The sequence below is a fragment of the Varanus komodoensis genome, unplaced genomic scaffold (assembly GCF_004798865.1).
Source record: "Varanus komodoensis strain SLA01 unplaced genomic scaffold, ASM479886v1 scaffold14_1, whole genome shotgun sequence".
Classification (NCBI taxonomy): Eukaryota; Metazoa; Chordata; class Lepidosauria; order Squamata; family Varanidae; genus Varanus; species Varanus komodoensis.
In genome coordinates, this window is record NW_025335438.1 from 73111 (window position 1) to 97386 (window position 24276).

At 42.2% G+C, this 24276-nt stretch overlaps 1 long non-coding RNA gene across 1 annotated transcript; it reads left to right on the plus strand.

The window, feature by feature from the left end:
• Window positions 1–9027: 9027 nt before the first annotated feature.
• Window positions 9028–18853, plus strand: LOC123020413. The gene is made up of 3 exons (XR_006414088.1): window positions 9028–9256; window positions 14863–14971; window positions 17715–18853. It is a non-coding gene; the product is annotated as an uncharacterized LOC123020413 (long non-coding RNA).
• The last annotated feature ends 5423 nt before the right edge of the window (window positions 18854–24276 follow it).

Here is a 24276-nt window from a genome sequence, read left to right on the forward strand (position 1 = left end):
TGCTAAACAAACTCCAAAAATATCTGTGTACAATGCAGTGGAGCAGCTGGGGAATTGCACTGGTTAAACACTAGTAGCAAACTAAATGTCTGCCTGCTTTCATTGCTTCTGCTTCTGTTTCTGGATTTGAATTAAGTTTCTGATCCCAATGATTGCTCAAGATTTTTTATTCCTTGTCTAGAGATATAAAGTCCTCTGAAGCAGCAGAGGCTTTTTGTTTGTTTGTTGGCTAATTATTTGTGAAACTGTGATTATAGGATGGTAATATTACATTAGATTTAGAGTAGAATGGGAAGAGAATTCCAAGTATATTATGCAAGCATCACAGATATATATCATCTTAAGTTAAACATGAAACTTATTACACCTTCATTTCCAGTGGAAGATGATACAGCATGTCACTAACTGCAGCAGAAACATTTATCTAAGGACAGGTTCACAGAGGACATTTCTCCCCCACACTGACAAATCTAGCCCATCCCTGAGTGAGATACTTTCCATGGATACAGGCAGTAACATTTTTTGTGATCACTACACTGGAAAAAAAGTGTGACCACAATCATGAAAATAAATGCTGCATCCAAACATGTTCCTCCTGTGTCACACTTAACACTTCTTCCTGTGGCCACCTGCATGTGCATGGCCAAAGAATGTCTGCATTAGGAAATCTTTTCAATGGCAGAATCCATTTTGTGGAATTCCCTGTCTAGGAGACCTGCTTAGCCAAACCTTGTTTAGCGGCCAGTGCAAGGCAGTGGTTTCAGTGTTGGGCAAGGATTTAGCTCCCAATCTGCCATGAATCATACAACATCTCATTGGGTTGTTATATGGATAAAATGGAGAGGAGGATCATCTACACTGTCTTGGCTCCTTAGTGGAAAGGTAGGACATAAATATCATAAATAATATAATAAATAGAAAAGAGTTATTACTGTCTCATGTCTACTGAAAGATTTTTTCTGACAGTGCTGGCTGTTTAAATGTTTACTGCATTTCATTGTTTTAATTTCTAATATGTTCAGCTATAACTGTTGTTGTTCTTTGTATTATTGTTAGCCATCATGAGTGTGTTGTCAGGTAACAGCAGGTAAGTGGGCCCTCTCGGCAGTGAAATGTTCTACCAGGTGTGATCCAAGACACAGAAACTGTAGCTGCAAATATTACATGCCTCTTGAAAACTCTCCCATTTACTCGGGCATTCCCTGATGTGTAACTGGCTCTAACTTGATGAATTTATCTTTTATATTGGCTTTATATTATGTTTTATGTATTTTTATGTAAATTCCTTACAGCACAGTCCTATGACTTCCTGACATCATAGGGGATTGGGGAAGTTAGGGTTATTCAGTATCACAGCTCTGAGGTCCTACAAATTACAAGATGGGACTTCAAAGGCAAAGCCATGTCCCAGCCTCCCACACGGCTAGCATGGAAAGAACTGCACTGGCTGCCTCCTTAAGATTGCAACTTGGTCTTGGAGAGGATGAAAAGGGGGTGCCAGAAGAAACAGGCAGGTGAGGAGCCAAGGGCTGATTCCTACTGGTGCCCCAGCCTCCTACTCCTCTCAGTGCTTAGTCCAGATGCCCAAAAACGGTCGTCTGAATAAAATGCATGAAATGAATCATGGTGGTGGTGCCATAGATTGGTGGATTGCTGCCACACCTTGATTTATGCATTGGATGTAAGGAAGCCTCTGAGTTCTAAGGGGGAAGGCATTGCATTGCACCCTTAGAAACCTTAACAGTATCACAGTTGGGGAATCAAGTATCACATAGAAGTAATTTAAAGATATAATAATAAATTAATGAATTTTTAAAAGCAATTATAACTACAAAGTTCTCCTTTTCTGCTAACTTTACCCTTCTTTCTTTAAAGGGCAATATAATTGACAAGTACCAGACACCAGAGATCTCTGCTTGCTTGGACATGTATTTGTTTGTTTTCAGTTTTCTCATTTCTACAGAAAGTCCAGTGTTCCCTACCCAACACACTGTTTTCCCAATCACATTTTATTTTTATGAATGAGTGGACAGTTTGCACCAGAATCCAAATTAGAATGGCTGGTGTTATCACAGTTGCTGCTGGCAGCAGATCCCCACCATTATCTCCAAGTATGGCAAGCTCAGTTCATATTGTGCTTGGTATACAGATCAATGTAATTAAACACATATTTAACTAAGAAGCACTGGTTTTTACTGCTGAGGAAAAAAGCACAGAATTGATTTTAGTTTATTAATATACTTTATAATTATGGGGATTATTGCTAGCTATCTATACCATCATTCTACAATGCTTATCTCATTTTCTCAACAACAATTCTATGAGGCAGGTTAGATTGATATACAGATACAACCCAGTGCAACCCAGTATGGCAAGCAGAGGACTGAACTTGAAAAGGAGAATCCCCTCCCCCCCAGTCCTCCAGATGTTGTTGGACTTTAACTCCCATAAGCCCTAACCAGCATGGCTACAGGGCAGAGAAGCTGAAATCTGCCATGCAACATATCTGAAGAGTCCCACCCCTGTCTATACCCTTTTTTTAAAAGTTGGCAGCACCTTTCATATTGCCATATTGGTGGAAGGCACAATCCTATGATGGTTCAGAAAGAAAAAGTTGTACAATCCCCAGCGTTCCCCATCCAATTTGCCCCAGGTTTATTCATCTATTTTCCTGATTGTCAGATCTGGACATTTTGAGTGTGGTCTAGAAATCCATGCATACTTGTTCTAGTTGACATCATCATTCAAAATGAAAATTCTCTAAGCGACAATCTGGCTTGATGATTGAAAAGTCATAAAATAACTTCCCTACTTTCCTTAAGCATTGTTGGTTTGGCCATACTAAGAATAGTAAGAACAATTTTGGGAGGAGGTCAGGAAAGAAGGCATAGTGTGTCTTTTAACATAGCAACTTGTTGATTCTAACTACAGTTTAAGCCTTCAGCACTCAACACTCAAAGTGTCTCTATCCCACTCCTGAACAGCTGGCTCTGCCTGTTCAGAATCTCAAAAGGCAATAAGGATGGGATCATTGCACACTCGGCTTAACATGGCAGTAACCCTGATTTTCCTTCCATTCCACTCTCATCGTTTGAAACACTTCTCTGTTAAGAGATGTGTTCTCAGCTGCTTATATTGCATATACAAATGGAAACAAAGATAATATGTTTCAAAGGGAATCAACAGCTTAGAGTAGATTCTGCAGTAACTTTTTTCATTCACAGAAATTACATTCCTCTGTGGATTGTGAGTTTAAAATATTGTACTGGGATCCAAGATCCAGTTGGATTTGGCAAGAAAGATCCATGAACAAAAACCATGTGAGAAAGTAAATCTCCTGCACACAGCAGGTCTTATTTGCAAAATCCATGTGATACAGAAGCAGGGAAGGGAGTTGGGGATCGTGAGGGAAATCTGTGCATGCGTGCGTTCCCTGATTACATGAAATCCTAGGGGAAAGCGTAAAGAAAAGTGGGTTCTTCTGTCATTTCACAGATTCAGCTGAATCAAGTGATAATGAGAACCAGTGTGGTACAGTGGTTAAAGAGTTGGACTCAGGAGATCCAGTTTCTAGTCCCAATTCAATCATGAAGCCACTAGGTGACTTTGAGCCAGTCACTGACTATCAGACTAACTTATCTAAGAGGGTTGTTGTGAGGATAAAAATAGAGAGAAAGAGGACTATGTGAGCTGTCTTGGGACTTTTGCAAGAGAAAAAGAGGTACATTGTGAAGTAATAATGAAATAAACAAGGCTTCTCCTCTAGACTATGTTGCTTCATATTCGGGTGGGTAATTAGAATGGAAAAAAGACAGCTCTTCCCTAAGAATGGAAGAACAAGAGGAAGGTTTGGCTGATGGTGGGGTTGCAAGAGGGTTGGCTCTGTTTGTTTCTGAATTTGGAAGGGTTGGGTTTGGGGGGTGCAGAGGCAGGTTTTGGTAGTAGAGAATAGATTCTTTTAAAGGAAATCTTTCTTCTTTTAGGGCAAACTATGCCTCCTTTCCTAACCTCCTCCCAAAACTGTTCCTACTATTCTTAGTATGCCCAAACCAACAATGTTTAGGGAAAGCAAGGATGCTATTTTATGTCTTTTGCATCATCAAGCCAGATTGTCATCTAAGGAATCTTCATTTTGAATGATGTCAACTAAAACAAGTTATGCATGTATTTCTAGACGTTACCCAAAATGCCCGGAATTGACAATCAGGAAAAATAGATAGGTAAACTTGGGGCACAAGTTGGCTGGGGAATGCTGAGGATTGTACAACTTTTTCTTTCTGAATAATCATAAGATTGTGCTTTCTGCCAATATGGCAATTTGAAAGGTATTGCTAACAGCAGACAGGGATGGGACACTTCAGATATGTTGCATTTCAGCCTCTCTGGATTGTAGCCATACTGGTTAGGATTTATGGGAGTTAAAGTCCAACAAAATTTTTATTTTATTTTATTTTATTCTAATGTATATATTTTAATTGTTATTGGCTTAATTTATTGTGTATTTTATTCTATGCTGTAAGCCACCCCGAGGCTTCGGCAGGGGGTGGCATAGAAATGTTTTAATAAATAAATAAATTTGAAGAGCTGGGGAGAGTCTCCTTTTCAGGTTCAGGCACATTCAAACATGCAGTATTCTGGAGTGAGGGTAGAAAAGCTTCTTTCAGCCTGAGGAACATACTCAGTTTTGGAAAAGCTCAAGGGGGGCAGTGGTAAAGGATGCACAGTCAGAATATTGTAGCTTGAAGTCCTACTCCCAGTACCCAAGCATTAGGAGAGACAACAAGAACCAGGAAACCACCAAATGATGGTTGGGAAGAAGGTTGGTGGCCATATGGAGAATCCCAAAGGAAAGAATTCAAGAGGGCTAGATTTTGCTTTCAGCCCTGGGGTTCCCCCATCCCTGCTTTGGAACTAGAAGTGGTATTGTCCAAAAAAAATACTACATGAGTCTGCCAATTGTACACATGTGGTATTTTACAGTTACTTCCCCATCACAGGCAAAGCAATGTACTCCCATGCTCTATGGAATCTAAGTGAAGCCTAATGATCAATTAAGCTAAGGCATGATAAAAGCAACAAATTAGCATGACAAGAAAGAGGCAAAATGAAGGCCAGATACTTCTTCCTTCTAAATAGACATTACACACACACACACACACACACACACGACAGAAGATATATTTTTTTTAATTTAGCTTTTCAGCAAGTTTACCGGAATGACTGCATCAAAGGCACCCTCCACCATGCAGGGCTTCCTGTTAGTACTTTAGCAGCGGCATTATGGAGCATATGTAATCTTGTCAAACAGTAATTATATGTGAGTTCTACCACAATCCTATGTATGTCTGCTCAAGAGCAAGCCACACAATGGTCATGGGACCTACTCCAAGATAAATGACTATAAAATTGCAATCTTAGGCCCAAATTCTATACACCAGGTGTGGTCAACTTGTGGCCCTCCAGATGTTTTGACATGTAACTCCCATCTTCCTTTACCATTATCTATGTTGGCTATGAGTGTTGGGAGTTGTAGGCCAAAATATGTGGAAGACCACAAGTTGTCTTGCCTTGCTACATGCCCTTTCATGGGAATAAATTTACTTGAACTCAGTGGGAGTTACTTCTGTGTTAACATGTATATGATTGAATGGTTAATCTGGGAAGGAATCAGAAGGCACTTAAGTAGGGTTTAGAACAGGCATTGTGGTGCAGCAAATTTTGCCAAGTGATTTCATTTGGGATCATAATCTATGCCCTTGGTCATATGACTCTGATTACATCCCTGGACTTCACAGGAGTAAAGGATGGAAGCTCAGGCCCTCAGTAAAGCCATAGTTTTGCCATATGTAGCTGTAACCTGCCATTTGTTTAAAAACATCTCATCAGCAAAGTGGAAACAGATTTTTCTTAACTAAGTGCTTTCAGTTAAATCTAAAAAATACAGCCTTTGTCAAAGGTTAAACTGTTGCCTGACTTGCTCTTGTAAGCATTTTAAACTATCTACTTACATGCCATAAATATGAACTACAGGAGGGAGAAGAGAAATAGAACACAGCCTAACCAAAGAGCATGAAACAAACAAAAAAGGAGACATGTTGCTGTCCAGCTTCAAGAGGATGTAAAATAACAATACAGCAGTTTACATCAAAGTCATAATACTATACTTTTGTGCACCCAAAGAGCCATCAATGGTGCAATCCTATTCATGTTTAAACAGGGAAAAGGCTTATGACTCCTAGCATGGTGGCTGGGACATGTTTGAAGTTGTAAGATTTTTTCCTGTCTAATCATGCATAGGATTCCACCTCACCTGAATACAATGAATATTTTCAGGGAATGGTTAAATTTTTATGCCTTCAAGCCTTTTTTGACCAGAAAGGTAAGTAGAGTGACTAAAATTTCATCAGCATTTATTCAGTTGAACTGCTGCAGTAACTTAAGGCAAGGAGCTGTCTCATACTTATCAAATCACTAATTTATCCGGCCCAATTAATTAGCTTGAGATAATTTCAAAGCATATTTATATATTTTAGCTAAAATCAGGCAGTATCATGAACAGCATATGGTTGCTGGAATGGGTAGTTCTCAGCTAGACTCATGTGTGCCTCGCTCCCCACCTTTCCTGATGTAGGTTGGACTCTGAATTTGAACCAGGGACCACCAACATGTAAAACATAAGCATGACTCCTACAAGCTCTGAGTATGGATCTCAGAAGTATTGAAGGAGGGACTAGCAAAGTTCCTTTTCTCAGAATCCAGATGTGGTGTTCACAGACGGGTCCACTCTCACACTGGACTATGACACCCTCTGCCACCTTCTGCAACTCCTGACATTTATGGTGGCGTGATGAGGCTATGATTACCATGCCTGGTACATTCCAAGCTTGCTGAGTGCAGGCAGTGTTTCCACAGACTCTTTGGACATTTCCTCACTATTTATGGGGGTTTTTTTGCATTTTCTAGTGTCGTGTTTTGCCCCTCCCCTCCCTGGATGAGTGCATACAGGACCCAGCTGCCATTCCACCAGCAGAGTGGATAGGCAGTGGCTATATATCTCTGCCCTCAACATAACTAGGTGAAAGGACTGCTTTGTCTGTAACTCAGATGAGACCACAAAGGACACAATTCTATGCATGTTTAAACAATGGGAGGGTTCGCATGGCATAAGATGATCTGTTGCGTTGTCTGAACCCTGACATAATATTTCAGAAGGCATGTTAGGTTTTTAGAAACTACAGTAAGAAACAATGGTCTGTCCTATGATTTCCATGCTTCACCATGGCTTCTGTGGTCATCTGAACCAGGCATCACGGGTTCCACAAACCTGTCATGCAGCTACTACAAAGTCCTCTGAAAAGACTAGCAGCTGCAGGAGCTGCTCCAGCCATTCAGCATTGGATTGAATTTCAGGCATGGTGGTTGATGGGATACATGTCAACAGCAGGAAGACCAAGTGAGGAAATTGGAAACCATGTCAGCATTACAACAACTTGATTGTCAGGTACATTGGGGCAAAAAACTGCACACTGTGGAAACCACATAGGATTGCTTTTCATGATGCGTGAACCAAGTCAGAAATATGTTGGAAGTTGCAGAAGATTTTTTTTATCTAAACATGCATAGGCTTGTGCCCTCATTCAGCTTGTTATAGAAAATGAATAAAAACAAGATTCAGCAGTATGTTAGCATAATATCCTGTATTTTCAATGTTGTGTAATGGTGAAAGTATCTCCATTGCTTTATGATTGACTGATGAATATTCTATTGAAGATCTAAATGAAGATAACATTTTTCAAAGGAGTGAGATTGCTGGACCTTGACTGGCAAGAAATGTAGTCAGATTCTGTATAAGATTTATTTACATTTGTGTCAGTCAACCACACTGAAAGCAATGCCACTCATCTGTGACTTCTTGTAATGTAAAATATTATCTTGCTCTATCAGCACTTGCCTATGGGTTGGGTTTACTTTTACTCTATTTATAAAACTGTATATATCTCCTAAAAGTAATTTATTATTTTTGCTAAGCATGCAACAAGAATGGTGTACAAAGATCAAGGTGAAAGTACATGGAGCTGGATCCAGGAGACAGTGGCATACAGCTTACTTTGAGATCTCCTGGCAATTTAGCTTTTACTTTCAGAGGAAAAACTCAGCCGTCCTCAAACTATATTTAAAAGGAGGAAGGCTACAGTCCAATGCATGACTGACGAAAAACAGTCTTGCAAATCTGAGCATGTCCCAGGCAGCAGGGTTGACCAGGGCAATTTGAGTGTTGCAGGACTTTTTACTATCTAAACATGCATAGGATTGTGCTTAAATAAAGCACTGCTTTTAAGGTTAACTGTACCAGGTCCTCCAGAGCAGGAACAGGGAGCATTACCTTCGCTTTCTGAAGATTTAGTCCTCCAAAGGCTTGTGCCCAAATAGCTGGATGCAGTATGAATAACCAACATTAAAGCTATTTCTATGGCCTTCTGCTTTTGTAAAGTAGCATAATTTCTAATTTCACTTCTGCTATTTTGAATGATGAGTTTATTACCTTGAAAAAAATTACAATGCAACTTAGCAGTTACATGAACACAAATAAAAACAGGATTTTAAAAGTTGGATATCTCCCTAGTTCAGGGGTGTACAACATTGGGCCTGGGTACTCCATCTGGTCCCAGTCCATTCCTTCAGGACTCTCACATGACCAAACTCTCTTCAGACTCCACTCCTCCTCCTGCACCTGCAAAAACCTACTCTTATTTATTTATTTTGCTTTTGTTCTTTTTGTTTTGCTGTTGCTGTCACTTTTTACTTGGATGCACCCACATTTCCTTGTTCCTGCTACTTCTGTCATGCAGCTAAAACCTGCAGTATAACTTTATGGCTATGGCAATCTGATTCTGTGGTACTAGAACCACTGAGGAATATAATAGGGAGATGTTATAATATGAAAGTATTTCTGGAGAAGGAATGTGCTTTTCCTGTGCCTTGTGCCAAGCTCAAGTAAAACTTTATTCTCTGCTTTGAATAGGGCAGCTGTTCCCTTATCATATGATGGAGGGCTGTGCCAAGTTCCCCATTTGGGGGAATGTTCAGATGCCAATAGCTTACAGAACAGAAGAAGCAAAATGACCACGCACAGCCCAACAATGTGCAGTAATTTTCAATAGCAGAACAAAAAGATGCCTAGATGTCTGCTATGCTGCATTTTGTAAAAACAAAGCTGATGATGGGGAAGGACAAGAAAGTCTCAAAATTTTTCAAGGTAAGTCACATTCTAGACCTAGTAACAGGAGGAGCAATGTGTTCAATGTGTAGCTTCTGCTTGATCAAAATAAATACAAAGTAAATATATTATAGCAGTATAATATGGTTAGTGCATTAAAAGCAGATTATATGGGTGTTTCTCTTGCAACATAAGAAGTTGTAATATTGGGACAATATTATATGTAATGGACAAATGTGTGGGTGTGCATGAGTTCACAGCTGTCAAGAATACTGCTGTGAAATCAATGTGTAGCTTCTGCTTGATCAAAATAAATACAAAGTAAATATATTATAGCAGTATAATATGGTTAGTGCATTAAAAGCAGATTATATGGGTGTTTCTCTTGCAACATAAGAAGTTGTAATATTGGGACAATATTATATGTAATGGACAAATGTGTGGGTGTGCATGAGTTCACAGCTGTCAAGAATACTGCTGTGAAATAGAAATGAGAGATCCCATTGATTTAAAAGAGTAAAGAAAGCCTGTTTATTTTGCAGTCACAGAAGAAGGCACTAAAGCAACAAACACACAAAAGGGAAAAGGGACTATGGGAATCTAAAAAAGAAAATGTCAGTGACAGCTTATGATTTACAATGGCTTTACAATTATGCTTGCAACATATAAGCATAACATACTTCCCCAATAAGAGAAATGGGTCCCCGTTGTTGCATCTTAAATATAGTTGTAAAGTGATTAAAAGCTGAGGGTAAAGGATACTTGAGATGTGTAAATACAGGTAGGGAATGGCAGTGTTTGAAATTGAGACGTGGGTTGAATGACTGGTGAGAGAGAAAAATTACAAGTGCTTCTCAAGAACTTGGCTTTGTGAGGAGCAAATGATCAGTGTCTTCATTCCACCCACTCTCTTCCTTTGTTTCCTTGCCAGTAATATTTGATTTTTAAAAATAGTGAGTTAAAGAAGAGAATGCTCTAATGTTATCCTCTGCCAGGCTTAACAATACATCTTCAGAAAGCTGTGCAAACATCACTAATTTATCAACAGAGCATTCCAAAGTTCCCACTGAACAGATCAGAAAAGAGAATTACATATTGATTAAACACTTGTCAAGGACAGCACAATAACTTTCACACTGTAAAATGCTAGCTTTCCCAGATGAGCTGTAAGCTTCCACATACACACACACACACACACACACACACCAACTTTTCTTCTTTAATTCACTGAGAAATAAAATTTCCCTCAGGAGCAAATAATTGGAGAATTAATGTCACCAACTTCATATCTAGTTACCGGGGGTGGCGGGCAACACTGTAATGCCTGAATCATTGTTGTGCCACATGCCTCACACCCCAAACTGATATCCTTGTACTATCCTATACCCTCAATATTTTCAGGGCAGGGGAGCTACAAAGAGGTGATCCTGAAGTTGGGTTTGACCAAGACTTTATTTATTTATTTATTTATTTATTAAAACATTTTTATGCCGCCCCATTCGCCGAAGCCTCGGGGCGGCTTACAACAAAAAATTTAAAATAACATTTTAAAATATATACAATAAAATACAAATATACACTATAAAACAAGCCGCCCTGGCCAAATAAAATTCAATAATATTAACATTTAAAATACTGCTTAAATAAAAAGGTCTTCGCCTGGCGCCGAAAAACAAATAACGACGGCGCCAGGCGGACCTCTCTGGGGAGCGCATTCCATAACTTAGGCGCCACCACTGAGAAAGCCCTCCTCCGAGTAACCACCCTCCTAACTTCTTCCATGGAGGGCTCCCGGAGAAGGGCCTCTCCCGCCGATCTCAGGGGGCGGCTGGGCATATAAGGATGTAAGCGCTCCTTCAGGTAACCAGGACCCAAGCCGTTTAGGGCTTTATAGGTCATAACCAACACCTTGAATTGGGCCCGGACTTCAATGGGAAGCCAGTGAAGCTGACGGAGAACTGGAGTCATGTGAACATAACGTCCAGTCCCCGTCAGCAGCCTGGCAGCTCTATTTTGGACCAATTGAAGTATCCGGACCGTCTTCAAGGGTAGCCCCACGTAGAGCGCGTTGCAGAAGTCCAAACGGGAAGTCACCAACGCATGTGTCACTGTCGCAAGGCAGTCATTCTCCAGATAGGGGCGCAGCTGATGAATTAGCCGAAGCTGGAGGAAAGCACTCCTCGCCACTGCTGTTACCTGAGCTTCCAGTGAAAGCTCTGGGTCGAGGAGCACTCCCAAGCTGCGGACCTTGTCCCTAAGAGGGAGTGCAACCCCATTCAGGACAAGGTTCAATTCACCCTCTCCGAAGCCCGATCCACCAACCAACAGGACCTCCGTCTTGTCTGGATTGAGCTTCAGTTTATTGGCCCTCATCCAGCCCATTACCTCGGCCAGGCACCGGTTCAGCACAGCCACTGCCTCACCTGGATTGGTGGAAAACGAGAGGTAGAGCTGGGTATCATCAGCGTACTGATGGTTCCGCAGCCCACACCTCCTGATGACCTCTCCCAGCGGTTTCATGTATATGTTGAACAGCAAAGGGGACAAAATGGAGCCCTGCGGTACTCCATGGCATAGCTGCCATGGCGCAGAGCCATAGTCCCCCAGCACCACCTTCTGGAACCGGCCATTGAGATAGGAGCGGAACCACTGCAAAGCAGTGCCTCCAACCCCCAATCCCGCAAGCCTATCCAGAAGGATACCATGGTCGATGGTATCGAAAGCTGCTGAGAGGTCCAGCAGAACCAACAGGGACGCACTCCCCCTGTCCTTCTCCCTGCACAGGTCATCATACAGGGCGACCAAGGCAGATTCAGTACCGTACCCGGGTCTGAAGCCGGACTGCAATGGGTCCAGATAATCAGTTTCATCCAAGAGTGCTTGGAGTTGTCCCGCCACCACTCGTTCTAACACCTTGCCCAGAAACGGGATGTTGGCCACTGGTCTATAATTAGTGGCCATCTCTGGATCCAGTGACGCCTTCTTCAGGACCGGTCGGACTACCGCCTCCTTCAAAGGGGCCGGCACCCGACCCTCCCTCAGAGAAGCGTTAACCACTTCCAAGATCCAGGTTCCAATCCCGTGCTTGGAATCATTTATTAACCAAGACGGGCAAGGGTCCAAAAGGCAAGTGGTTGGACGTACTCGCCCAAGCACCTTGTCCACATCATCGGGCCGCAATAACTGAAATTCATCCAATAAATCTGGACCAGACGGCAGCCTTTCGTGTCTACAGCCCTGGTCATCTCCCCATTCCACAGTTCGACCAGAGCTTCGACAGGAGCACCCGTCTTGTCAGCCGGAAACTCCCCCAGGGCCTTCAGGAATCCTTCTGGATCCATCCGGCTCCGGGGGCGGACCCACATAATCGGGTCCGCACCCTTACAGAGGGAGAAGTCGCTCTCGAGCATAAACCTCACCAGGAAGTGATCTGACCATGACAGGGGAGTCAAGCATAAATTACTCACCCTCAGACCACCCTCTTCCTGCCCCGTCGAGAAAACCAGGTCCAGAGTGTGTCCCCGTTCATGGGTGGGTGACATGTTGAGACAACCCCATGGTCATGGAGGCCATGAAGTCCTGAGCCGCCCCGGTCAGACTAGCCTCGGCATGGAGATTGAAGTCCCCCAGGACCAACATCCTGGGGGTCCTCAACACCAGGTCCGAGACAGTCTCCGTCAGCTCAGGCAGGGAGACTGTTGGGCAGAAGGGTGCGCGGTACACCAACAGAATCCCCAGTCTGTCTCGGTCGCCCAACACCAAATAGAGACACTCCAGCCCTGGTCTCGAAGGGACCGGAAGTCCCGTGAGGGAGATGGAGGCTCGGTATACCAAAGCGACCCCCCCTCCCCTCCCCTCCAGCCGTGAGCAGTGCTGGACCAGATACCCGGGCGGGCACACTTGGGAGAGGGCAACATCCCCCCCCTCTCCCGCCCAGGTCTCCGTTATGCAGACCAGGTCGGCCCCCTCATCCACAATCAGGTCCTGGATGAGGGCAGATTTGTTATTGACCGACCTGGCATTAAGCAACAGCACCGTCAGGCTGGAGGGGCGACTGACGAGACTCCCTGGCACCCTCTGGCTGGGAGCAAAACCAGAAGTAGGGACAGGTGTCAGCCATCTGTCCCTCCTTCTTCTATGCGGACACGTTAAGCTCCCAACGCTGTTACGTCCCCTGCCCATAACCACCTCAATGGCGGCACCCGTGCGCTCCCCAGGAAACATAAGCGGCAGCATGGCCAGGGACGACTCCATAAAAAGATTTAAAATACTACTAAAAACACACACACACACACACACACACTCACCCCTCACTCACAGCCCAGCAGGAGGGCCTACCATCGCCAAGCGCAAGCCCCTGGCCAGCCCCGCCCCCTGCTCGGCCACCCGAACGGCGGCAACTGTCCTTTGGCCGACGCCCTTTGTAGCCGCTGGCCCTGCGTCCCCCGCCTCGTCCAGAGCACGCCTGCCACACGTGCTGGGGCGTGGCGGAGCAGCCAAGTGGGCGGTGGATGGCGGCGCGGTCTTACGCGGCCAGGCAGCGGCTCCCCTCCGGCGCGGCGCGGTCTTACACAGCGAGGAGGCGGCCCTCCTCCGGCGTAGGCTGCCGGGCGCAGTAGGTGTTGCTGGTGGCGCGCTCCTCCCGCGGGCTTTGTAGCCGCCGGCCCTGCGTCCCCCGCCTCGTCCGAAGCACGCCTGCCACACGTGCTGGGGCGTGGCGGAGCAGCCAAGTGGGCGGTGGATGGCGGCGCGGTCTTACGCGGCCAGGCAGCGGCTCCCCTCCGGCGCGGCGCGGTCTTACACAGCGAGGAGGCGGTCCTCCTCCGGCGTAGGCTGCCGGGCGCAGTAGGTGTGGATCCTTATTCCTTATTCCAAGTCGGGCTTGGTGATATCACATTTTTAATTGTGCTACAGGCCAGAGAAAATGCTAGGATATCTTAAATAGAGGTCACACAGGTGCATTTTTAATTTTTTTTACTGTGCATTTCAAAACATTATAACAAAACCAAAAGTGAAAACAATAAAGGAAATGTTAAAAAGTAATAGCCTAAAGCTGTTTATATTGCCTAAAACTGAGGTACAGTAGTTGCAATGAATTTTTACAGAATTTATACCCATATGTATTTTATATATGTAAGGAAATATACTGTATTGCCCACAGAAGTAGTTATACATGAATTTCAATAAAGGTAAGCCAAATATCCTTATTGTTATCCATGTGCATTGCCTAATACCACTCAAAGGTTGAAAGAGTCAGTGGGTATTCTGAATTATCAGGAATGGCCATGTAGATACAAAATATTATGGGTGAATCTCTCTATTATTCATGCCAAACAGATGAGTTTGAAAAACAACCTCAGTGTCAAAGGAATCCCATAGCTTAAAAGTGAAACTAAAGTTAAAGCTTTTCCAAACTAAATTGAAAGTCCTGTGAACCTGGATATCTATGCTGGGTTTCAGGTCTTACAAACAAGATCCCCACTGAATGACAATTAAATTCAAAGTACAGCAAAATGTGAATTTTTAAAAAGTATGGATTGATTCTATCCTTTGAAGGATGACTAGTATTTAAATTAGCTTTCTAAGAAAACTGACATTTAATTTTCCTATGATAAGAATTACTCTTTCCTTTTCCATCTTAACAGCTGATGAATAAAATCATAAAAGTTCAGCACCAGCACAAGAATCCAGAAACAAGAACCTGTTCCCTGAGATTGGTCACTGAAACCCAAGAATCACCTGATCTGACTGCTGGTTAAGTAGAGAGCAGAACAGACCTTGTTCCATCAAACTGTTCAAAAGACTAAAGCAAGGAGGAAATCCTAAGTTGTAAGAAGCAGGATTCAGAAAGAGGGTATCTAGATTTTGGAAGAGCAAGAAAATGTTTCCAGGTCTATTAATGAATGAGCGAGAGAGAGATCGCTAGACAGTTGGTCTGAGGCTAGGGCATCATGGGAATTATAGGCCCTTTTTCTGTATGCATAGTATTGTGCTATTAATGTATTAACCTTAAGAGATACCCATCTATCTATATCTCATTAGTCAACTTACTCAAATTTAGCTTGATCATCTGAGTATTCCCAATAAGTAATAAAATCTGGACACTGTAGAAGTTGCTAATGAGCTATATACTATGAGCATGAATCTCCAATCAGCATCAGTTCAGACTTTGAGCAATTACCTGAATAGCCAGACAAATTATCAAAAGTATAAATCATCAAACTGGAAGTGACAACTGGAGTTCTGCAATAATAAATGATTATCAGCATAAAGAATAGTTTTGAATTCCAAACGATCTATGAATGCTACTTATTCGGACACCAGAGGTTGCATGCATAAGTCATATATCTATGGAGAAAGCTGACTTCCCTATCTGGTAGCTCTCTGATTCTTGAGGTTGTCTATAGAACTCTAACCCATGTTTAAAAAAAACTACTGGAAAGCTGAAATTATTCAGAGTACTGTAAATAAATATCTAATGAGTTTTCTGAAAGACCTTTTCATTAGCCAAGTCTGTTCTATCAGTATTTAAAGCAATCAATTTAACAATTAAGCTAAGATGATCAACTCCCTCTCTATTTTTAAGAAACTTACATAATCTTATCAAGGTAACACTGCTGTTATTATTTATTTTATTTTATGGCACCCAATAGCTGAGGTTTTCTGGCTGGAATATAACAGTTACAAACAAGACAATGCAATAAAATGCCATACAATTTGTCCAAAATACAAAATAAATTTTGTATTTAAAAACAATTTAACATCTAAAAAGGCATGCTATGGAGTAGATCTGTTGAAATACCTGGCATAGATACTCCCCTCAAACGATTAAATATCCTTGGATCTCTCTAACTGGTTCAGCACAGAGGGCTGTCAACCTGGCACCAAAAGGATGACAAAATTGGTGCCAATAGGAGACCAACCTATTTTGATCTACTGGCCAGAATGGCAGTTAATAATTTATTATCTACATTAATTAATGAACTAGGTCAATGGTCAGCACAATAAATATGCTCCTCACCAGGCTTAGGGATCATGGTGATACAAGCATTATTTAACAGGAAAAGAGCCTGATCCAAGCAATATAGTTATAAAAAAGATGAAGCATTGGAATCCAAACATTGGACAACATTTTATAACATTCAGCTGGAAACCCACCCAGAGACACACGGTGCTTAAAATAAGCTATTATTGCCAATTGGTTTTTTTGCTTTGTTTTGTTCTTTAGTTTCTATGCAGCTGGGTGAGAGGAAGTGGCTTGGTAGCTGAACAGACGTACATATGCACCCCCATGCAGTGTTCTCCATCAGAACTGGGGCTCTCTGCACTTATATTCATGTATAAAAAGAGTTAGAATCAGCATCACATTACATATTTAATGTAGCCTGTAGCTGAGGCTTGGTTCACCTTGATGGTATGTCAGCTAAAAGGCAACTCATAAAATAAATACATGGAGATGTGCGTGCAGGAGGAGGAGGAATGCATGTATGTATTTGAATAAAATTTAGCAGACCATATGGAAAGAGACTTGCTTCTAAAAGAAGCCACACAATAATAATAGTGCCTTATCCTCTCAGTAAAAAGAGGAAAAAGCCCCTGTAATTGCCCGCATTGTACAATCCACCAAGAATTTACTGGGATCCGTGCTTTAAGAAGTACTCTTCTAAAAGGAAGGCTGCTCTTTGCATTAATTATACATCTTTAAAATGTGAGTAAAGGCTACTTGAGAAGAAATCTCACAAATCTCTCTTCTTGTCAAATTCAAAATATCTTTTTGTATTATGTAAGTGAAGTGATTTAGCCTACAAATCTTTGATATATAGTACAGTCAAGTACATCAGAGAGCCTTGCTGGTCTTTCAGCTGTTATCAAGATGTGCATTTGGGATGCTTATTTTCTAGAATTTGGACCCAAACTTAATCAAATTTAATGTAAGCCTAAATGGGAACTTTTAGCCATGACCACCTCAAACCCCACTATTTCAATGGATCAGCTCAAGCATGGCTACATCTGGATCTGAATGAATGTCAGTAGCAGCCCCCAGCCTTTGGTTTTCTTGGCTTCATCAAATGTATGGCCATTTTCCTAAAAATTCATTGGCTGTCAGGGGAACCATTGATTGTCAAGGATGTTAACAAGCAGACACTAATGCCAGTTCTCATAATCTAACCTTTAAGCCTCTGTTTTCCTGAAACTACCTGGCTTGTACTTCATAATAAATAAATTCTTAAAACCGACCCATACACTAAAAAGTTACTTTTTGTGAAATGAATGGAAAATCTCCCAATGACTTTGGCAAAATCAGGAAGCATGCAAAAGGAGTAAAATGAAACTCAGACTTGTGTTTATCACCTCTGCACCTTATTGCTTCTGAGGAAGAACAGATTGACTACATGATTAAAAGAGGAGGATCCAGAGCAGCAGGGGTGCAAGCAGTCATTTTTCATCTAGAAGAGTTTATTTTGGAATGTGGTTGACAGTTTTTCTGTTCTTTTAGACCCTGAAGGAGGCATCCACAGTTATTCAAAATAAAAAATCCCAGATCCTGGACTCCACAGGGAAGAATATGTCAGAAGACAGAGTGTGAAACTGCAATTATGATGATTGAACTGCCCGAGGACAATCCCTGTATGAACTGGCTACATTCCACTGTTGCCAAACACTGTACAGTCTGTTCATGTTTTAAAGTGTTTGTTTTGCCCTGGGTATTGATAGTTTCTTATGTCAGGGACAAACACCTCTAGGATGCAGTATGTACATCTGATAAGGTTGGGTCTTCGAATACAGAAAATCATACCTCTTTAATACCTATCAGAACCAGGATTTATGAGCCTCAGGGCATCCTGAAACCTATTTGCAAGGTATCTGGTAGCATGTCCACACATGGGATGGGTGAATTGATTTGTTTCAAGAACAGTCACTGAGTATAATACACACAAGGGAAAGAGCCATGCTGGCACATGAAACCCCACACCAAATTTCTCAAGCATTCATTCTCACGCCTCAAGTACAGCACTAAATTACTAAACCAGGAGTGTGAGAAGCTCTACATACAGGGATATCTTTGGAATCTGCATATCACATGGTTTCCAAATAATTCCTATAGATGTGGGGAATCTCACATAGCATTCGTTTTTTAAAGGCAAACTAGAATATGAGCTAGAAATTATATCAATGTCTGAGCCAGGGCTGGCCCAAGACACTTTGAAACCTGAGGCAAAGGACAAGATGATGCCCCGTCCCAAAGCAGGGCAGAGAAGCTGATGAAACTGACAGTCAAATCTTGCTTCAGCTCCGGAGATGGGATGGCATCTTCTACTTCACATAAGGCAGCAGGTTAGCTTAGGGACCCCAGGACAGGTCGTGTGGTCTAGGTAGCTGTATCCTCCCACAGAGAGGAACAGCTGGGGAATCCATGAGAAGTAGACTAGAGCTGAGACCACTGCTTCCCCCAGTTCCATGATCTGCTACTTGAGGCAGCTGGCTCACAGTCTTATTGGTAGAGCTGATCCTAGAGTGGGGGAAACATTATACATGTCTGTGCTGTTTTGTGAAAATCTTCTGCATCTGAGTCTCTTTTCATAGTTGCAGTTGTCAAAATCACACAGGGGTTTCTCATAGCTATCTATGAGAAGATAATGCTCTATAACATGAATAAAGCATCTATGGAGTTTTTCTTCTGCACTGATGAATCTGAGTAACAAATGGTCTTTTGTCTGGTCTCTACACTTGTGTCTCCCTTTTCTGACACTGCAGCTTTTGGCGGAGGGGTGAGGTATTTTTCAAAAAATCTTTCTTTAGTTTTTGCTGGAGAACTCTATATACAAAACAAGATGGCAGCATCTGAAACACAAAAAAGCCATGCTAGACCAGACCAATAGGCTATCCAGCCCAGCGCATCACCTACATGGTGACAGCCAGCTGTCAGCTGCCCATCAAGCAGGATGGGTACAAGACCTTGGCCTGCCCAAGCTGCTCAGCAACTGGTATAAACAGGAGGTAGCATATAGTCAGTAAGGCTAATGCATGAGGTAGAACACAGCCAGCAAAGCTAATAGCCACTGACAGCCTTCTCCTCCATGAATTTGTCCAAGTCTCTTTTAAAGCCATCCAAACTGGTGGCCATTGCTATTTCCTGTGACAGTGAATTCCATAATTTAACAATGTGCTGTGTGAAGAAGGATTTCCTTTTATCTGCCCTTAGGTGGCAGGTGGACTGTATCACTTCAGACTGCAGATATGGAAGGCTATTTCTGAATAGCTCATTTCCTAGATATGCGCACAGACATGTGCACACTTTCCTAGAAGTTTGTTTAAAGCCCCCAAGCTTGCACATATGAAAGAAAGGTTATCGTTGTACCCATTCCCACTTGTGCTAGCTTTCAACTTGATTGGAATTTTCATACAGAGGTATTAAAAATGAACTTCCCTAGCTGTAATCTGAAGTAATACAGGCCATTCTACCAACGTAGGACTCTACCAATTTATTCTATCTTCTGTTAAACTAGAAACCTGAATTTTCTGCATTATAACTCCAGGTGTTAAAAGTCTGCTTTTCAAAATGTACTTCAGTGATTCAGTTCTAGTCAGGGATTTGAAGGGCATGATTGTAGACATCTGGATGAATGGAAGAATGCTAAACTGATAAAATATATCAGTATATATCTGTTTGCTCTACAATTGTGTCTTTTTCATAGTGAAAACAATGATGGTAACATAAGCCACTTTTTGAGGATTTCACTTTAAAACCAAGGTTGCTTAAAGGATAACTTCATCCATATAGTCCTGGAATTAATTTTCCCCACCTGTTCCCTCAGACTGGGACTTGGTTAAGATTGAGGAACCCAGATACACTCCTCTTGATTATATGGCTTTAAATGGGGGCAACATTCAACATTCCCATGGAGATAAGGTTATCTGTGGCTTCTAGTCCTATTGGCTACCTCCAGGACCAGAGGTGTCTCTGAATACCAGTTGCTGTGAAACAAGAGAGGATTATTGTCCTCATGTCCCATTTGTGGGCTCCTCATGGGTAACTGATTGGCCAATGTAGGGAACAGGATGCAAGACTACACAGGCACTTGGTTTGATCTAGCAGGACTCTTCTTACATCAGTACACAACAATACAGGCCCTCTCTGCCTCCCCAAAGCAGCTCACACTGTCAACACTTCCGGTGCTCTCCACGTTTCAGGGAAGATTCTTTTCTAGTTCTACCTGGAGTCACAAGAAATCATACTCTGGCGCTTCTGCATGCAAAGTAACATTAAAAATTTTTCTCTCACACACATATCCCTAAAAGAACAGCACAACTGTATCACACCATCAGAATAACATAATTGTTTTCTAAGAGCAGTTTTTTTAAAGGAGAAGCAAAAAGTATTAGAAGAAGGAAATTACCATATTTTTCTGTCTATAAGATGCCCCCATGTATAGGACGCCCCCCACTTTTCCTACCCATCTCCAGCGAACAAGTTGCTGCCGTGCACGCACACACGTGTGTGCCTCCCCCCCCCCCCCGCACATGCCGCCCCCCGGCCCCCCTCCCCCCCCGCCCCCCCCCCCCGCGTGCCCCCCCCCCCCCCCCCCACACGCCCCCCCCACATGTGCCAGTCTTCTCCCCGCAGCTGCCCGTGGCCCCCTGTGTATAAGCAGCACCTTCATTTTTAAGTAAATTTTTAAGAAAAAGTAGCATCTAATACACGGAAAAATACGGTATACCAATTATTTATTGCACAAATGCAGTTTTATATATTTTTAAGTATTCATGGCCTGTCTAAAAGTGGGAGGGCAGTAAATATATAGTTAAAGGGAAGGAATTCCAGAGTTGAGCGGCCTCCACTGAAAGGGCTTTAGCTTATGTTCACACCACTTATAGCTTATGTTATGTGCCCACTTATTGGTCTATGATCAGGGTCCCTATGGCTGAACTCAAGGCCTAGGCAGGCTGATGTGGGTGCAGACATTCCTCTGAGTAACCTTTCTCCAAAGTGTTTATGACTGTTGTGCTGTTATGGTCAGTAACAGCACTTTAAATTAGGGTTGGCATCAACAGACACAGTGCATTTGCTTTAAGGTTGCAGAATAGCATCAACACGCACTTGGGCAGCAGCATTTTGCATTAGCTAACCTTCCAAACCAGCTTCAATGACATCCCTAAACAGAGTAGCCCTAAGGTAAGCAATAGTTTTCAAAAGTTTTCGACTGAGCTAATCCTTGCCGCCACTTGAATTAGTTCTGTAGCTTCCCTAAAGGAGTGCTTGCGTCCATATGTGCCCTCCCGCCCTTTGAGATTGGCGGCAGAGGCCCTTCTCCGGGAGCCCTCTGTGAGGGATATTAGGAGGGTGAGTACCCGGAGGAGGGCTTTCTCTGCGGTGGCGCCCAACTTATGGAACGTGCTCCCCAGAGAGGTCTGCCTGGCGCCGTCCTTATTTGTTTTTCGGCGCCAGGCCAAGACCTTTTTATTTAAATGTTATTTTAACTGTTGATTTTATTTATTGATTTTAAATCTGCTACCAGGATGTCTCCAGTATTTTATGTATTTTGTTTAGAAATATATTTATTTATGTATTGTCCAAATAAATAATAAATAACCAGAAGCACTGGTGCAATAACAGATCTTTTGCATGTACACACGTGTTTCTTAGATTTATGGGCTTCTCCTCCTCACCTCCTCACCTTTTAAAAAAAGATCTTTAAAAATATTATCTCTGTTTTGACATAACACCCTGTAGCTTCCTTTCAAAATGCATTAGTAGATCAAAAAAAAGGCTTGTCAAGAAACATGAAAATTAGCAATTCTTTGAAATGTGAGAACTGAAGCATTAAAGCATTGGTAGATAATACTGAACTGTTAGGGACTCTCTCTGCCTACCCTTCTGCCTTCATACATATAACTTCTTGTAACAAAAGTGCTTGCCAAGTACCTGTGACAACATGTTTTGTTTTTGTTTTGTTGTTTTGTTTTGTGGAACAGCGTGAAAACCTTGTTCAAAATAAGAAAGCTGAGAACTGCAACCATAAGACAGAAATGAACATTTGGCTGCATTACAGATTATCCATCAGCCCTCAACATGGAAAGGTGTGTCCCTGCTGAGGGAACAGATATTCCCTCAGCTGCACAAATGCCACCACATGGGAATTAAGAGCCATTCTCCACATTTTGGGCATTTCTGCATGAGGCATTTAACCTGGTGTTTTAAAGAGAAGGCTTTCTCTTCGCACAGGAAGACTATCTTTTTAAATGATTTTTCTTTTCCCTACAGGTTTTCCTTTCTAGATATTCCATTACACAGCATAATGAGGCACCAAATAGAGTGGAATTGAGATCCTATGCAAGTTTTCCATAGAGAAATAATGGAGTAATCCAGAAATATGCATTATCCTTACTCTGAAAGAAGCTGTGAAAAAGACCAGCAAACTTCCCCGAATGAAGGATCATAAGCACAAAACAGAAGTCTTGTATAGAAACACCCACAGTCAAATGAGGCAGTAAACCAAGCCAGCAACTTTCTGGACATTTACCACCCAAGATAGCAAGCGGTGGTCATATTTTTGAGGGCCTCTGAATGTGGCAAGCTAACACCACATCATCATCGTCATCATCATCATCATCTTTGTAATAGTAGCAAGAGGAGTTGGATAGTACACTGCCATGTACAGCTACTCATATGGGGAAGGCATTCAAAAACTCAGTCCCCCATGTGAAGTCTGAAGTGATACAGTCCAAAGTTTGCCAATCTACTATAGCCTTCCCCTACATGGTGCCCTCCAGATGTGTTGGACTAAAACTTCTAGCATTCCCAGCCATCATGGCCATTAGAACTACTTCAGTCAAATAGATTAGTGGTGCTACAGTGTACAAAACTGCCTAAAGAGCCAGTGTGATTAAGAGTGCGGGACTGGGACTAGGAAGATCTGGGTTCTAGCTCCCATTCAGCCATGCAGCACACGAGCTGACTTTGGGTCAGTCACAGACTCTCAGCCCAACCTACCTCACAGGGTTCTTACTGTGAGGATAATAAGATTGAAAAGAGAATTATGTAAGCCGCCTTGAGTTCCTTGAAAAGAAAAAAAGGGCAGGATATAAATTAAACAACCAAACAAATTGGAGTAGGACCATTGCCCCATCCCACACTGACTGGTGGTAGCAACTCTCCAAGATTTCTGGCAAGGATTTTTGAGGAGGGGGGTTATCCTCCTTAAAGATGCCAAGGATTGAGGTGATGCCTCCTGTGTGCATAGATGTTCCACCACTGCATTATACTGCCTCCCTATGTAGCTTTCTGAACGTAACATTATTAATAATGTAAAGAGTTGAAGCAGGGTTTGGAGCACCTGGAAATTGTTTGGGTGGCAGTCCCTCTTTCCTAATAGTGATTATTCATTAGACTGGCAGAGAGGGGACAACCAATTGTACTCAACCCCAAGGCTCCTTTTATTAACAGTTTTAACTCCTGAGAAGTTATAATATCCAAGGGCATTCCATGACACCACATAAGCTCAGTTAAACTTGTGTGGAAAGGGGAGACATTAAAAAATAATGTTAAACTTTCCCAGCTTTGTTCTCCAGATTTCTGTTACAACACAAATGTTCACCCTATAGTCAAGAAACCATCATTATTCATAACCTGAATTTAAGTCAAATGTTCTTCTTTACAGAAATGATCCTATAACTTTTCTCTCTTTTCTCTCTCTTAAAAGAACTGTTTCTCAGTTAATCAATATTCTGTGCTTTAATACTATTTCTTTCACATTTCTATAATCATAGGCGACATGATAACCTCCTTATTGTTTATTCAGACCTGAGTGCAATTCACTTTTGGAGATTTTTATGGGTAAGACATTTGCACATGACTTGCTGTAGCCCATTTTCTGCAAATCCTTTCATTTGGGGCTTGTCCATATTATGCTTATGTGTTGTCCTTGAGTATAACATTCCCAGGATAGTTCATAAATCAAAGTAACAAATAACAAATATAGTAACATGCAGTGTTAAAGATTGCCAACAGGATCGGAACACAGTACATTACAAACTGGAACAGAAAAAACCAACCTGGT